This window comes from Salmo salar, chromosome ssa27 (genome assembly GCF_905237065.1).
Source record: "Salmo salar chromosome ssa27, Ssal_v3.1, whole genome shotgun sequence".
In the NCBI taxonomy this organism is placed as follows: domain Eukaryota; kingdom Metazoa; phylum Chordata; class Actinopteri; order Salmoniformes; family Salmonidae; genus Salmo; species Salmo salar.
In genome coordinates, this window is record NC_059468.1 from 39663588 (window position 1) to 39677277 (window position 13690).

A 13690-nucleotide genomic window follows, 5' to 3' on the forward strand; every position below is an offset into this window, starting at 1 on the left:
GGCTGAGTCACTGGCCTACTGGTGTTCTTCCATGCCGTCCATGGGAGGGGTGCGTCACTTGAGTGGGTTGAGTCACTGACGTGGTCTTCCTGTCTGGGTTGGCGCCCCCCTTGGGTTGTGCCATGGCGGAGATCGTTGTGGGCTATACTCGGCCTTGTCTTAGGACGGTAAGTTGGTGGTTGGAGACATCCCTCTAGTGGTGTGGGGGCTGTGCTTTGGCAAAGTGGGTGGGGTTATATCCTGCCTGTTTGGCCCTGTCCGGGGGTATCATCGGATGGGGCCACAGTGTCTTCTGATCCCTCCTGTCTCAGCCTCCAGTATTTATGCTGCAGTAGTTTATGTGTCGGGGGGCTAGGGTCAGTCTGTTACATCTGGAGTATTTCTCTTGTCTTATCCGGTGTCCTGTGTGTATTTAAATATGCTCTCTCTAATTCTCTCTTTCTCTCTTTCTGTCTTTCTCTCGGAGGACCTGAGCCCTAGGACCATGCCTCAGGACTACCTGGTATGATGACTCCTTGCTGTCCCCAGTCCACCTGGCCGTGCTGCTGCTCCAGTTTCAACTGTTCTGCCTGCGGCTATGGAACCCTGACCTGTTCACCGGACGTGCTTGTTGCACCCTCGACAACTACTATGATTATTATTATTTGACCATGCTGGTCATTTATGAACATTTTAACATTTTAACATCTTGACTATGTTCTGTTAAAATATCCACCCTGCACAGCCAGAAGAGGACTGGCCACCCCTCATAGCCTGGTTCCTCTCTAGGTTTCTTCCTAGGTTTTTGGCCTTTCTAGGGAGTTTTTCCTAGGGAGTTTTTCCTAGCCACCGTGCTTCTTTCACATGCTTTGCTTGCTGTTTGGGGTTTTAGGCTGGGTTTCTGTACAGCACTTTGAGAATATCAGCTGATGTATGAAGGGCTATATAAAAAATAAATTTGATTTGATTTGATGTTGACCATGTGTTTGCTACTTGAACTCTGTGATGCATTTATTTGGGCTGCAATCTGAGGTGCATCTAATTGCTGATTTCTGCGGCTGGTAACTCAAAGTTCTTGAAATTTTCCGGATTGACGGACCAACATGTTTTAAGGTAATGTTAGACTGTCATTTCTCCTTGCTTATTTGAGCTGTTCTTGCCATAATATTGACTTGGTCTTTTACCATATAGGGCTATCTTCTGTATACCAACCCTACCTTGTCCCAACACAACTGATTGGCTCAAACGGATTCAGAAGGAAATAAATTAGACTAATTAACTTTTAAGAAGGCACACCTGTTAATTGAAATACATTCCTGGTGACTACCTCATGAAGCTGTTTAAGAGAATGCCAAGAGTGTGCAAAGCTTTCATCAAGGCAAAGGGTGGCTACTTTGAAGAATCTCAAATATATATTTTGATTTGTTTAACACTTTTTATGTTGCTACATGATTCCATATGTGTTATTTCATAGTTTTGATGTCTTCACTATTATTCTACAATGTAGAAAATTGTAAAAATAAAGAAAAACTCTGCAATGAGTAGGTGTGTCCAAACTTTTGACTGGTACAGTATATATACACTACCGTTCAAAAGGTTGAGGTCACTTAGAAAGGTCCTTGTTTTGAAAGATAAGCAATTTTTTTGCTCCATTAAAATGACATAAAATTTATCAGAAATACAGTGGAGACATTGTTAATGTTGTAAATGACTATTGTAGCTGGAAACGGATGATTTGTTATGAAATATCTACATAGGCGTACAGAGGCCCATTATAAGCAACCATCACTCCTGTGTTCCAATGGCACGTTGTGTTAGCTAATCCAAGTTTATAATTTTAAAAGTCTAATTGATCATTAGAAAAGCCTTTTGCAATTATGTTACTCTACTGTGGGGACAGAGAGAGTTAAGAAGACCATTACGATCTACTATGGGTAGAGAGAGTGTTAGAGGTCCATTAGGATCTACTGTGGGGACAGAGAGAGTTAAAGGAAATTTAGAGTCTACTGTGGGGACAGTGACAGTACAGTGACAGACCATCCATCCATAAGTCTTGAAGCTCCGTGTCCATGGTTCCATTTTCCCTTTGTCTGCTCTCTCTGAAATCCTCTGGACCAGACCTACTCTCTCTTATAAGTTCTAGAATGGTCAGATAATCATAAAGTTCTAGAATTATCTCCTAATAATAAAGTTATAGAATGATCAGCTAATCATTAAGTTCTAGAATGATCAGTTAATCATAAAGTTCTAGAATGATCAGCTAATCATAAAGTTCTAGAATGATCAGCTAATCATAAAGTTCTAGAATGATTTTTACATTACATTTTAGTCATTTAGCAGACACTCTTATCCAGAGCGACTTACACTAGTGAATGCATACATTTCATTTCATGCATTTTCAATTTTTTTGTTTGTTTTTGTACTGGCCCCGCATGGGAATCAAACCCACAACCCTGGTGTTGCACACAACATGCTGGTGTTGCAAACACCATGCTCTACCAACTGAGCCACAGGGAAGTCAAGTATCAGTTAATCATAAAGTTCTAGAATGATCAGTTAATCATAAAGTTCTAGAATGATCAGTTAATCATAAAGTTCTAGAATGATCAGCTAATCATAAAGTTCTAGAACAATCAGCTAATCATAAAGTTCTAGAATGATCAGTTAATCATAAAGTTCTATAATAATCAGTTAATCATAAAGTTCTAGAACGATCAGTTAATCATAAAGTTCTAGAATGATCAGTTAATCATAAAGTTCTAGAACGATCAGTTAATCATAAAGTTCTAGAACGATCAGTTAATCATAAAGTTCTAGAATAATCAGCTAATCATAAAATTCTAGAATGATCAGCTAATCATAAAGTTATAGAATGATCAGTTAATCGTAAAGTTATAGAATGATCAGTTAATAATCATAAAGTTCTAGAATAATCAGTTAATCATAAAGTTCTAGAATGATCAGCTAATCATAAAGTTCTAGAATGATTAGTTAATCATAAAGTTCTAGAATAATCAGTTAATCATACAGTTCTAGAATGATCAGTAAGTCATAGAGTTCTAGAATAATCAGTTAATCATAAAGTTCTAGAATGATCAGTTAATCATAAAGTTCTAGAATGATCAGCTAATCATAAAGTTCTTGAACATTCAGACAATAATGACTTTCTAGCACGTTCTGGCAAGAAGAGCCCTTTAAAGTCCTCTGAAATAATGTGTTTGTATTAACCGCTGAAATAAAATTCCATAAAAAAATCAAATAAAGCCAACTAAAAACTGCTTTATCAAACATTCAGCAGTGTTTCTTTCATCCACAATATATCCTGTGTTTTGTCTCAGTATCCATCAGGCTAGTGTAACCTGAGTGAATAGCCTACATCTGGTTGTATACTGGGGGTGAAATACTGTATTTATAATGGATATGTAGGCCTGGAAGAGGCTTGGGGAGAAGCCTGAGGAGAGGTCTGTGAGGAGGCCAGAAGAGAGATCGGAGGATAGAGGGGAGAATGAATGGCTAATTGGATATTTGAGAGAATGCACTGCAATATGAATTCTAGATATCTATCCACTTAGCTTGTTCAGCCAACTACCATTGTCATTTCACTGTCCAGTGGTCCCATACTCATCTTCTCTTCTTTCTACTCTGTACTATTCACACAAACCTGTGTCACTTTCTTTCTCTGACTCTCTCTCCCACCCCCCCATCTCTCCCTCTCTCCCCCCCCCACTATCGCTCTCTCTTTCTCTCTCTGATTAACTCTTTCTTTCAATTTGTCCCCCTCAACCTTTCCCTCTAATAGACAAACAACAACAAAAAAAGAAACACGGTACCTCGTTGAGCAAAAGTAAAGGAACGTAATCTCACGTATCTCTCCCTCTCTTCCTCCCCCGTCCCTTCATCTGTTTGTAGATTTCCTCTCCAGTGACTGACTCACTCGACCAAATGGTGTTTCTCAAAATGGCAGTGAGTGTGGCAGTGCTGTATTCCCTCTGACTGTAGAGATGAATGTATGGTCTCTCTGGTGAGACGACACGAGATATCAGATGAGATTCACCTTCACAGAGCACTGCTTTTGACCAGGGCTCATGGGGAAATCCATAGTGCTCTGGTTAAAAGTAGTGCACTGCGTAGGGAATGGGGGGTATCATTTGGAACGAAGGCGAGATATGATAAGGTTTTTCTGGGCTCTTTGGTCTGGTGAGAAACCACAAATTGGCCCTTCGCCGGCGCCCTCTGTGTACACAACAGAACTCATTAAAAACAGTTATTAAAAAGTAATGAAGCGAGGGAAAACTCTCTTCGAAAGAGAAGAGAGAGAAAAACAGATTTTGTGTAATAACAGAGAGGAGGAGGAGAGAAGTACTTCAGACAAAAGAACAGACACAGAGAGAGAGAGAGAAAGAGAGAGAGAGAGAGAGAGAGATCAATGGAGAGAGAAAGATATCAATGGAAAGGCAGGCCTCAAAACGTTATTGGTTTGAGATTACAGTAGTTGTCGAGCCTGAGGGGTTGTTCAAACACCGTAAATACTTCCTGAGTACATCTGTACACCCTGGGATGTTTAGATAGTTCTGGAGTACATCTGTACAGTCCTCCTGGGATATTTAGATACATCTGGAGTACATCTGTACAGTCCGCCTGGGATATTTAGATTCATCTGTACTGTCCTCCTGGGATATTTAGATAGTTCTGGAGTACATCTGTACAGTCCTCCTGGGATATTTAGATAGTTCTGGAGTACATCTGTACAGTCCTCCTGGGATTTTTAGATACATCTGGAGTACATCTGTAAATATGTAGAATGGTTATTTAAGAAAGAGGCAAAACGATGTGCTGTCCTAAGATCTAAAGATACTGAAGCTACGTTACGTAAGAGCAGAGGATTCCAATGGTTGAGTTGGTTGGAGTGCGATGACCATATCATAAAGTATTCAATTTCAAAACAAATGTTTGTATGTGTCTTGGGTTGTGTGTGTGTATAAATACATGCCCAGAGATTTTGGGTAGTAGTGTACATTAGGAGATGTTTTATATTTTGGAGCAGTATAGTTGATCTATTATTCATCTGAGCATTGTGGCTGGAAACACATGCATGAAATGAGAGCAAATTATTACCAGAAGGGGTGAGGGGAGGAGGAGGGGGAGGAGAGCGAGAGAGCGAGAGAGCGAGAGAGCGAGAGTGAGAGCGAGAGCGAGAGCGAGAGTGAGAGCGAGAGCGAGAGCGAGAGAGAGAGAGAGAGAGAGGAAGGAGGGGTAGAGTTAGTTGAGTAGTCAAGGGGGACTCATTTCACTGTCGTTTTGTTGTTACTATGGGAGCCAGCAGAATCCAGACGGACTGAGACAGAGACGGACCAGAGACGGACTAGCAAGGGACGCGAGAGGTTCCAAAGAAGATGTCCAGAGAGGAACCAGAGAAGGCCCAGAGAAGGACCAGAGAGGGACCAGAGAAGCTGTCCAGAGAGGAAACAGAGAGGGGCCAGAGAGGAACCAGAGGAAGACCAGAGAAGCTGTCCTGAGAGGAACCAGAGAGAAACCAGAAGGGTACCAGAGAGAGACCAGAAGGACCAGAGACGAAACATAGAGGAACCAGGGAAGCTGTCCATAGAAGGACCAGAGAGGGACCAGAGAAGCTGGCCAGAGAGGAACCCGAGAGGGACCAGAGAGGGACCTGAGTGGAACCAGATAGGAACCAGAGAAGCTGTCCAGTGAGAAACCAGAGAGTAAACATAGAGGGACCAGAGAGGGACCAGAGAGAAACCAGAGAGAGACCAGAGATGTATCAGAGAAGCTGTCCAGAGAGGAACCAGAGATGGACCAGAGATGGATCAGAGAAGCTGTCCAGAGAGGAACCAGAGATGGACCAGAGAAGCTGTCCAGAGAGGAACCAGCGAGGGACCAGAGAGAGACCAGAAAGGGACCAGAGAGGAACCAGAAAGGGACAAGAGAGAGACCAGAAAGGGAACAGAGAGGAACCAGGGAAGCTGTCAAGAGAGGAACCAGAGAAGGATCAGAGAAGCTGTCCAGAGAGGAAACAGAGAGAGACCAGAGAGGGACCAGAAAGGGACCAGAGAGGAACAATAGAGGAACCAGGGAAGCTGTCCAGAGAAGGACCAGAGAAGGACCAGAGACGCTGTCCAGTGAGGAACCAGAGAGGAACCAGAGAGGAACCAGAGTGGGACCATAGAAGCTGTCCAGAGAGGGACCAGAGAGGGACCAGAGTGGAACCAGGGAAGCTGTCCAGAGAGGTACCAGAGAGAGACCAGAGAGGAATCAGAGAGGGACCAGAGAGGAGCAGAGAGGGACCAGAGAGGGAACAGAGAGGAACCAGAGAAGCTGTCCAGAGAGGGACCAGAGAGGAACCAGAGAGGAACCAGAGAAGCTGTCCAGAGAGGGACCAGAGAGAGACCAGAGAGGAATCAGAGAGGGACCAGAGAGGGACCAGAGAGGAACAAGAGAGGGACCAGAGAGGGACCAGAGACGCTGTCCAGTGAGGGACCAGAGAGGGACCAGAGAAGCTGTCCAGAGGGGAACCCGAGAGAGACCAGAGAGGGACCAGAGTGGAACCAGATAGGAACCAGAGAAGCTGTACAGAGAGGGACCAGATTGGAACCATAGAGGAACCAGGGAAGCTGTCCAGAGAGGTACCAGAGAGGGACCAGAGAAGCTGTCCAGTGAGAAACCAGAGAGGAACGAGAGAGGGACCAGAGAGGAACCAGAGAGGGACCAGAGAGGGACCAGAGAGGAACCAGAGAAGCTGTCCTTAGAGGAAACAGAGAGGGACCAGAGAGGAACAAGAGAGGGACCAGAGAGGGACCAGAGAAGCTGTCCATAGAGGGACCAGAGAGGGACCATAGAAGCTGTCCAGAGAGGAACCAGAGAGGGACCAGAGAGGAACCAGATACAAATCAGAGATGCTGTCCAGAGAGGGACCAGAGAGGAAGCAGAGAGGGACCAGAGAAGAACCAGAGAAGCTGTCCACAGAGGAAACAGAGAGGGACCAGAGAGTCACAAGAGTGGGACCAGAGAGGGACCAGAGAGAGAGCAGAGAAGCTGTCCAGAGAGGAAACAGAGAGGGACCAGAGAGGATCCAGGGAAGCTGTCCAAAGAGGGACCAGAGAGGGACCAGAGAAGCTGTCCAGAGAGGAAACAGAGAGGGACCAGAGAGGAACAAGAGGGGGACCAGAAAAGCTGTCCAGAGAGGAACCAGAGAGGGACCAGAGAGAGAGCAGAGAGGGACCAGAGAGGAACCAGGGAAGCTGTCCAAAGAGGCACCACAGAGGGACCAGAGAGGGACCAGAGAGGGACCATAGAAGCTGTCCAGAGAGGAAACAGAGAGGGACCAGAGAGGATCCAGGGAAGCTGTCCAAAGAGGGACCAGAGAGGGACCAGAGAAGCTGTCCAGAGAGGAAACAGAGAGGGACCAGAGAGGAACAAGAGGGGGACCAGAAAAGCTGTCCAGAGAGGAACCAGAGAGGGACCAGAGAGAGAGCAGAGAGGGACCAGAGAGGAACCAGGGAAGCTGTCCAAAGAGGCACCACAGAGGGACCAGAGAGGGACCAGAGAGGGACCATAGAAGCTGTCCAGAGAGGAAACAGAGAGGGACCAGAGAGGAACAAGAGGGGGACTAGAAAAGCTGTCCAGAGAGGAACCAGAGAGGGACCAGAGAGAGAGCAGAGAGGGACCAGAGAGGAACCAGGGAAGCTGTCCAAAGAGGCACCACAGAGGGACCAGAGAGGGACCAGAGAGGGACCATAGAAGTTGTCCAGAGAGGAACCAGAGAGGGACCAGAGTGGAACCAGATAGGAACCAGAGAATCTGTCCAGAGAGGGACCAGAGAGGAACCAGAGAAGCTGTCCAGTGAGGAACCAGAGAGTAACCAGAGAGGGACCAGAGAGAGACCAGAAAGGGACCAGAGAGGAACCAGAGAATCTGTCCAGAGAGGAACCAGAGAGGGACCAGAGAAGCTGTTCAGAGAGGAACCAGAGAGGGACCAGAGAGGGACCAGTGAGGGACCAGAGAGGAGCATAGAGGGACCAGAGAGGGACAATAGAGGGACCAGAGAAGCTGTCCAGAGAGGGTTATTGACCCCACTCCTGGACAAGCTCACTGAGGGGAGTGAGTCTCTAGGTCATATACTATCCCAGGATAAGTGCAACATCAGAGAGGACATACAATGGTTCCATACACTGCCATACACCTCCCCCCAATGCCAAAGGAGGGAGTGACTTGTGCACAGACATTGTGGAGACAAGTAATTGCTTCCCCATTAATCACACCATCCCTTCACATGGTTTAAGAATAGGTAAAGACACATTCACATATGAAGACAATGTCCCATCCTGTCCTCTTCCCTTTCTGATATGCTGCATAGCACCAGAAACATATAAAAGACAAGTCTGACCTCTCCCCTGTCTGGGCCCCAAGTGACCTGAGCCCCAGCTGAGGGAAGAAGTGCAACTGGCAACACCAGTCCAAAGAAATACATTATAATAACAAGTATATCACATAAGCATATTATGCAGATAAGACATCTTAATTATCTATGTTACCCAACTAATTCTGATTCATCCACCACAGTGTGTACTGACCGGACAAATTAGACATGGTTTTTCCACTACTGACTACATTGCATTTATTGTAAAATAAACCACAACAAATCTTTGATCGTGGGACAAGAATCAATGTGTTAGAGCGATAGAGAGAGAGAGAGAGAGAGAAAAGAGAAAGGGGGGGAGAGGGTTACTAGAATCTGAAGTCAAATGTCTACTGTTTGCTGATGATCTGGTGCTTCTGTCACCAACCAAGGAGGGCCTACAGCAGCACCTAGATCTTCTGCACAGATTCTGCCAGACCTGGGCCCTGACAGTAATTCTCAGTAAGACCAAAATAATGGTGTTTCTGAAAAAAGGTCCAGTTGCCAGTACCAGAAATACACATTCCATCTAGACACCGTTGCACTAGAGCACACATAAAACTATACATACCTCGGCCTAAACATCAGCGCCACAGGTAACTTCCACAAAGCTGTGGACGATCTGAGAGACAAGGCAAGAAGGGCCTTCTTTGCCATCAAAAGGAACATAAAATTTGACATAATTAGGATCTGGCTAAAAAAAACTTGAATCAGTTATAGAACCCATTGCCCTTTATGATTGTGAGGTCTGGGGTCCGCTCACCAAACAAGAATCCACAAAATGGGACAAACACCCAATTGAGACTCTGCATGCAGAATTCTGCAAAAATATCTTCTGTATACAACGAAAAAAACATGCAAATAATGCATGCAGAGCAGAATTAGGCCAATACATGCTACTATCAAAATCCAGAAAAGAGCCGTTAAATTCTACAACCACCTAAAAGGAAGTGATTCCCAAACCTTCCATAACAAAGCCATCGCCTACAGAGAGATGAACCTGGAGAAGAGTCCCCTAAGCAAGCTGGTCCTGGAGCTCTGTTCACAAACACAAACAGACCCCACAGAGCCCCAGGACAGCAACACAATTAGACCCAACCAAATCATAAGAAAACAAAAAGATAATTACTTGACACAATGGAAAGAATTAACAAAAAAACTGAGCAAACTAGAATGCTATTTGTCCCTAAACAGAGAGAACACAGTGGCAGAATACCTGACTACTGTGACTGATTCAAACTTATTAAGGAAAGCTTTAACTATGTACAGACTCAGTGAGCAATGTCTTGCTATTGAGAAAGGCCGCCGTAGGCAGACCTGGCTCTCAAGAGAAGACAGGCTATGTGCACACTGCCCACAAAATGAGGTGGAAACTGAGCTGCACTTCCTAACCTCCTGCCAAATGTGTGACCATATTAGAGACATGTATTTCCCTCATAATACACAGACCCACAAAGGGAGAGAGGGAGAGAGGGAGAGCGAGAGAGAGGGTGAGGGTGTCAGCAGACCTCTACTCATCTCCTCTTATCTCTCTAATGAGTCTCTCTCGAACACTGATACACTGAGACAACCACCTGTTGCCTGGAGTGCAGTAGTCCACCGTACTGCCTGGCCAATAACCAACCATGCTGCCTGGCCAAAAACCAACCATGCTGCCTGGCCAATAACCAACCATGCTGCCTGGCCAATAACCAACCATGCTGCCTGGCCAATAACCAACCATGCTGCCTGGCCAATAACCAACCATGATGCCTGGCCAATAACCAACCATGCTGCCTGGCCAATAACCAACCATGCTGCCTGGCTAATAACCAACCATGCTGCCTGGCCAATAACCAACCATGCTGCCTGGCCAATAACCAACCATGCTACCTGGCTAATAACCAACCATGCTGCCTGGCCAATAACCAACCATGCTACCTGGCTAATAACCAACCATGCTGCCTGGCCAATAACCAACCATGCTGCCTGGCTAATAACCAACCATGCTGCCTGGCTAATAACCAACCATGATACCTGGCCAATAACCAAAGATGATGCCTGGCCAATAACCAACCATGCTGCCTGGCTAATAACCAACCATGCTGCCTGGCCAATAACCAACCATGCTGCCTGGCTAATAACCAACCATGCTGCCTGGCCAAAAACCAACCATGCTGCATGGCCAAAAACCAACCATGCTGCCTGACCAATAACCAACCATGCTGCCTGGCCAATAACCAACCATGCTGCCTGACCAATAACCAAAGATGCTGCCTGACCAATAACCAACCATGCTGCCTGGCCAATAACCAACCATGCTGCCTGGCTAATAACCAACCATGATGCCTGGCCAATAACCAAAGATGCTGCCTGGCCAAAAACCAACCATGCTGCCTGGCCAATAACCAACCATGCTGCCTGGCTAATAACCAACCATGCTGCCTGGCCAATAACCAACCATGCTGCCTGGCCAATAACCAACCATGCTGCCTGGCCAATAACCAACCATGCTGCCTGGCTAATAACCAACCATGCTGCCTGGCCAATAACCAACCATGCTGCCTGGCCAATAACCAACCATGCTGCCTGGCCAATAACCAACCATGCTGCCTGGCCAATAACCAACCATGATGCCTGGCCAATAACCAACCATGCTGCCTTGCCAATAACCAACCATGCTGCCTGGCTAATAACCAACCATGCTGCCTGGCTAATAACCAACCATGCTGCCTGGCCAATAACCAACCATGCTGCCTGGCTAATAACCAACCATGCTGCCTGGCCAATAACCAACCATGCTGCCTGGCTAATAACCAACCATGCTGCCTGGCCAATAACCAACCATGCTGCCTGGCCAATAACCAACCATGCTGCCTGGCCAAAAAACAACCATGCTGCCTGGCTAATAACCAACCATGCTGCCTGGCTAATAACCAAAGATGCTGCCTGGCCAAAAACCAACCATGCTGCCTGGCCAAAAACCAACCATGCTGCCTGGCCAAAAACCAACCATGCTGCCTGGCCAAAAACCAACCGTACTGCCTGGCCAAAAACCAACCATGCTGCCTGGCCAAAAACCAACCATGCTGCCTGGCCAATAACCAACCATGCTGCCTGGCCAAAAACCAACCATGCTGCCTGGCCAAAAACCAACCATGATGCCTGGCCAAAAACCAACCATGCTGCCTGGCCAAAAACCAACCATGCTGCCTGGCCAAAAACCAACCATGCTGCCTGGCCAAAAACCAACCATGCTGCCTGGCCAAAAACCAACCATGCTGCCTGGCCAAAAACCAACCATGCTGCCTGGCCAATAACCAACCATGCTGCCTGGCCAAAAAACAACCATGCTGCCTGGCCAAAAACCAACCATGATGCCTGGCCAAAAACCAACCATGCTGCCTGGCCAATAACCAACCATGCTGCCTGGCCAAAAACCAACCATGCTGCCTGGCCAAAAACCAGCCATGCTGCCTGGCCAAAAACCAACCATGATGCCTGGCCAAAAACCAACCATGCTGCCTGGCCAAAAACCAACCATGCTGCCTGGCCAAAAACCAACCATGCTGCCTGGCCAAAAACCAACCATGATGCCTGGCCAAAAACCAACCATGCTGCCTGGCCAAAAACCAACCATGCTGCCTGGCCAATAACCAACCATGCTGCCTGGCCAAAAACCAACCATGCTGCCTGGCCAAAAACCAACCATGATGCCTGGCCAAAAACCAACCATGCTGCCTGGCCAAAAACCAACCATGCTGCCTGGCCAAAAACCAACCATGCTGCCTGGCCAATAACCAACCATGCTGCCTGGCCAATAACCAACCATGCTGCCTGGCCAATAACCAACCATGCTGCCTGGCCAATAACCAACCATGATGCCTGGCCAATAACCAACCATGCTGCCTGGCTAATAACCAACCATGCTGCCTGGCCAATAACCAACCATGCTGCCTGGCTAATAACCTTACATGCATTCTGGCCAATAACCAACCATGCTGCCTGGCCAATAACCAACCATGCTGCCTGGCTAATAACCAACCATGCTGCCTGGCCAATAACCAACCATGCTGCCTGGCCAATAACCAACCATGCTGCCTGGCTAATAACCAACCATGCTGCCTGGCTAATAACCAACCATGCTGCCTGGCCAATAACCAAAGATGCTGCCTGGCCAATAACCAACCATGCTGCCTGGCCAATAACCAACCATGCTGCCTGGCCAATAACCAACCATGCTGCCTGGCCAATAACCAAAGATGCTGCCTGGCCAATAACCAACCATGCTGCCTGGCCAATAACCAACCATGCTGCCTGGCCAATAACCAACCATGCTGCCTGGCCAATAACCAACCATGCTGCCTGGCCAATAACCAACCATGCTGCCTGGCTAATAACCAACCATGCTACCTGGCCAATAACCAACCATGCTGCCTGGCCAATAACCAACCATGCTGCCTGGCCAATAACCAACCATGCTGCCTGGCCAATAACCAAAGATGCTGCCTGGCCAATAACCAACCATGCTGCCTGGCTAATAACCAACCATGATGCCTGGCCAATAACCAACCATGCTGCCTGGCCAAAAACCAACCATGCTGCCTGGCCAAAAACCAACCATGCTGCCTGGCCAATAACCAAAGATGCTGCCTGGCCAATAACCAACCATGCTGCCTGGCCAAAAACCAACCATGCTGCCTGGCCAATAACCAACCATGCTGCCTGGCCAATAACCAACCATGCTGCCTGGCCAAAAACCAACCATGCTGCCTGGCTAATAACCAACCATGCTGCCTGGCCAATAACCAACCATGCTGCCTGGCCAATAACCAACCATGCTGCCTGGCCAATAACCAACCATGCTGCCTGGCCAAATTTGGAGAAAAAAAAGTTATTATTTTTAGATAAAACTATACCAAATATATTAACCAAATAATGTATTAAATCACACTGTTTTGTAATGAATGGCTACAGTAGCCTCAGCAGCACTCTGTAGGGTAGCACCATGGTGTAGCTGGAGGACAGCTAGCTTCCATCCTCCTCTGGGTACATTGACTTCAATACAAAACCTAGGAGGCTCATGGTTGTCACCCCTTGAAAAGACATTTCCGGAGGACGTCCTCCAACCTATCAGAGCTCTTGCAGCTTGAATTGACATGTTGTCCACCTGTGGTGGAAATTCTTACACAGGGACACTCAAATCTTAAATTAATCAATAAATACAAATACAAAGTGCGAACATTGCCTTTAAATTACAATCAAGCTGTAAAACTGAACTTCCTCAATGCAGATTGAATAGAGTCCTAACTTGATTGA